Here is a 4,686-nt window from a genome sequence, read left to right as displayed (position 1 = left end):
AAAAACACCTTTACCAAATTTTGTATTTCATTTGGAATTAATCTCACTATATATTTCTAATCATACGTTTACATATTTCCTATGTGCTCAGTGTCACGTGAAACACTTTGGCTCTCTAAATATGTGTGCTCTCATTTACCACTCATATATTGTCATCCTCACAAAAACATCAAATGTTAATTTCATTTTTATTTTTTATTTCTATGGTATTGATAATATAACAGTACAGTCTAGACAAGTGGTCTACCAATGATAAGACCACTATATTCTAAACCTTTTTTTCTGAATGTTATTCTGTGTACTGTTGCTTCTGCACGGAGTAAGCCACATAATGGTTATATTTGTTCTCTCTCTCTCACTCTCTCTCTCTCTCTCTCTCTCTCTCTCTCTCTCTCTCTCTCTCTCTCTCTCTCTCTCTCTCTCTCTCTCTCTCTCTCTCTCTCTCTCTCTCTCTCCTCTTATACAATACATATTTTGAATGTATCCTCCCCTCCCTCAGCCTCCTCTAGGTTATACTCCTTCATCCCATTTCTCCTAGATCCATAGCCTCCCAGGAATTGCATAGCTGTGTCTTGAAGCAGAACTGTCCCTATATTTCTAGGGATCTACCAAGAATCTGCCATATTGATTTCTAAAGTGCTTGTGAAAGTTTGTACTCTCACCAGTAATGGAGAGCCCCCAAGGGTCCAGCTTAGTTGACTCTGTTGGTCTTCCTATAGAGTACCTATCCCCTTAGGGACCCACAATCCTTCTTCCTCCTATTCTTCCATAAAAATCCTTAAACTCAATTCACTGTTTGGATGTGCATGTCTGTATCTGTCTGAGTCAACTTCTGGTTGGAGTCTATCAGAGGATAACATGTTCCTGTCTACAAACATAGCAGAATATCATTGAAACTGTTAGGGATTTTTGAATGCCCATGGTATAGGTCTCAAGTTGGGCTGGTTATTTTTCAGCCATTCCCTCAGTCTCTGCTCCATTTTCCATGTCTGCATTTCTTGTAGACAGCATAAATTTTGGGTTGAAAATTTTGTGTGTGAGTTGATGTCTATGTTGCTCTATTGGTGTTTCTGTCTAGAAACAGTCAGTGGCCTCTTCAGGTTCCATATCCCCAATGAAATGAGTCACAACTGTGGTCACCCCCATTGATTCTTGGGTGCTTCCCTTGTCCCAGCCCATGTTCCCTCCTGGAGATATCCCCAACCTCCTCATGCCCATGCTAGTCAGTTGCAGATTTCCACTCATTTCCATGGCCATCTAGCCATCTCTCCTGTCCTTTCCACACCTGTTCCTGAACATTCCATTCCCTTCCCCATTCCCTCTCTCTCCCAGTTCTCTCCATCCATCTGCCTCTTATGACTTATTTTATTTTCCCTTCTATGTGAGATTCAAGCATCCTCACCTGGGCCTTCCTTCTTGTTTAGCGTCTTTCTGTCTGTGGAATGTGACTTGGCACCTGTATTTTTTGGCTAATATCCACTTTTAAGTGAGTATATAGCATGCATGTCACTTGGAACTGGGTTACCTCACTGAGGATGATATTCTCAAGTTCTATACATTTGCCTGCAAAATTCATGATATTATGGTTTTTAATAGCTGAATAGTATTGCATTGTGTAGATGGACCATATTTTCTTTATCCAAACTGTTTCCAGTTTCTAGCAATTACAAATAAAGCTGCTATGTACATAGTCGAGCAAGTGAATTTGTGACATGTAGTAGCATTTCTATTTTTTTCCAAATAAGGCCTTTATTGTCAGCTTTTTTCCTGTAAAGGAAATGAAACTCCCTAGTTAATCAAAGGCATAGAAAAAGAAGATTCCCTGTTCAATCTTCACCTCAAAGTTCCTTTATACTGGTTATTTGGAGCTTTGGGGTTAGTATACACTTATCAGTGAGTACTTACCATGTGTTTTCTTTTGCGATTGGGTTACCCCACTCAGAATGATATTTTCTAGTTCTATCCATTTGCCTAAGAATTTCATGAATTCATTGTTTTAATAGCTGAGTAGTACTTCATTATGTAAATGTACCACATTTTCTGTATCCATTCCCCTATTTAAGGACATATGGGTTATTTCCAGTTTCTGGCTATTATAAATAAGGCTGTTATGAACATAGTGGAGCATGTGTCCTTATTACATGTTGGAGCATCTTCTGGGTATATGCCCACGAGTAGCATAGCTGGGTCCTCAGGTAGTACTATGTCCAGTTCTGAGGACCCGCCAAACTGATTTCCAGAGTGGTTGTATCATCTTGCATTCCCTCCAACAATGGAGAAGTGTTCCTCTTTCTCCACAACCTCACCAGCATCTGCTGTCACCTAAGATTTTGAATTTAGCCATTCTGACTGGTGTGAGGTGGAATCTCAGATTTGTATTGATTTGCATTTCCCTGATGACTAAGGATGTTGAACATTTCTTTAGGTGCTTTCCAGTCATTCGATATTCCTCAGTTGAAAATTCTTTGTTTAGCTCTGTACTCCATTTTTAATAGGGTTATTCAGTTCTCTGGAGTCTAACTTCTTGAGTTCTTTGTATATATTGAATATTAGCCCTCTATCAGATGTAGGATTGGTAAAGATCTTTTCACAATCCGTTGGCTGTCTTTTTGTCTTATTGACAGTGTCCTTTGCATTACAGAAGCTTTGCAATTTTATGAAGTTCCATTTGTTGATTCTTGATCCTACAGCACAAGCTATTGGTGTTTTCTTCAGGAATTTTCCCCTGTGCCCATATTTCGAGGCTCTTCCCCACTTTCTCCTCTATAAGTTTCAGTGTATCTGGTTTTATGTGAATGTCCTTGATCCACTTGAACTTGATCTTTTTACAAGGAGATAAAAATGGATCAATTTGCATTCTTCTACTTGCTAACCACCAGTTGAGCTAACACCATTTGTTGAAAATGTTGTCTTTTTTCTACTGGATGGTACACAACTAATGCAGAAGTAGAGGCTCATAGCCATCCATGGGACTGAGTACATGGTCCCCAATGAAAGAGTTAGAAAAAGGACCAAAGGAGCTGAAGGGTTTGCAGCCCCTTAGGACAAACAACAATATGAACTATCTAGTACCGTCAGAGCTCCCAGGGACTCAACCACCTACCAAGGACTATACATGGTGGGACTGATTGTTCTGGCAGCATGTGTATAGTAGAGGATTGCAAAGTTGATCATCAATGGGAGGAAAGGCCCTTGGCCCTGTGAAGGTTCTGTGCCCCAATGTAGGGGAGTGCCAGGACCAATAAGTGGGAGAGGGTGGGGTGGCAAGTATGGGGAGGAGGGAGGCAACAGTGGTTTGTTCTTGTTGTATTTGTTTGTTTGTTTTTTGGAGGGGAAACTGGGAAAGGAGAAATCATATGATATGTAAATAAAGAAAATATCTAATTAAAAAAGGGAAACACACATACAAAAGAAAAGAGTGTAGGGTCTAAGCAAAATAAATAAGATGTGTTTTAAATAGCTCATAAAAAAAATGCTGTCTTTTTTCCACTGGATGGTTTTAGCTCCTTTGTCAAAGATCAAGTGGCCATAGGTGTGTGGGTTCATTTCTGGGTCTTCAATTCTATTCCAGTGATCTTTCTGCCTGTCTCTGTACCAATACCATGCAGTTTTTATCACTATCGCTCTGTAGTACAGCTTAAGGTCAGGGATGGTAATTCCCCCAGAAGTTGTTTTATTATTGAGAGTAGTTTTTGCTATCCTAGTTTTTTTATTATTCCAAATGAATTTGCAAATTGCTTTTTCTAACTCTGTGAAGACTTGAATTGGAATTTGGGGGGTGGATTGTATTGAATCTGTAGACTTCTTTCACCAAGATGGCCATTTTTACTATATTAATCCTGCCAATCCATGAGCTTGGGAGATCTTTCCAACTTCTGAGGTCTTCTTTCATTTCCTTCTTGAAAGCCTTGTAGTTTTTGTCATATAGATATTTCACTTGCTTGGTTACAGTCACACCAAGGTACGTAATATTATTTGTGACTATTGTGAAGAGTGTCATTTCCTTAATTTCCTTCTCAGCCTGTTTATTCTTTGACACCAAATGCATCTCTAGAGTGTAGCATTGTATACAGATAGCAGACAAGTTTGAACTAACTCTGCCCTTGGACCATAGAAGGTGATGCTTTCTTTACAATTGTTTATATAGCTATATATCTTGAATTTCATTCATTTACCTATGGTATTTCTAACATTCCTTGTGCTGGCTGTTGGGTCCACAAGGTTTAGTAACTATTTTTAAGAATGTATGAAAATATAATTGGAGTAAGATCCCACTGTCAAACTGGAGTAAATACTACAATACATATGAGTTTACATATTCAAGTAAATGTGCTTAACCACTTCTATCCCATAATTCAAGTGAGTTATTTTACAGAAAGTCATCATATAAGCAATGCAGTAGTATCTTTTTATTTATTTTATAACTAGGTCTTGAGGTAGAACTATCTAGTTTTCTCAGAAACTGACAAATTTATTTCCAAAGTGGTTGTATGAGTTTGCACTCCTATCAGCATAGGAGGAGCATTCCCCTTGCTCCACATCCTCATCAACAAATACTATCTCTTGAGCTTTTTATCTTAACTATTCTTTTTTATCACTTCTTTTTTTTCTCATTAGATATTTTAGTTATTTATCTGTCATATGATAATTCCTTTCCTAGTTTCCCCTCCGAAAATATAAAATAAA

The sequence above is a fragment of the Mastomys coucha genome, chromosome X, assembly GCF_008632895.1.
Source record: "Mastomys coucha isolate ucsf_1 chromosome X, UCSF_Mcou_1, whole genome shotgun sequence".
In the NCBI taxonomy this organism is placed as follows: domain Eukaryota; kingdom Metazoa; phylum Chordata; class Mammalia; order Rodentia; family Muridae; genus Mastomys; species Mastomys coucha.
The sequence above is the reverse complement of the archived record's forward strand: the minus strand, read 5'-3'. Positions refer to the sequence as shown.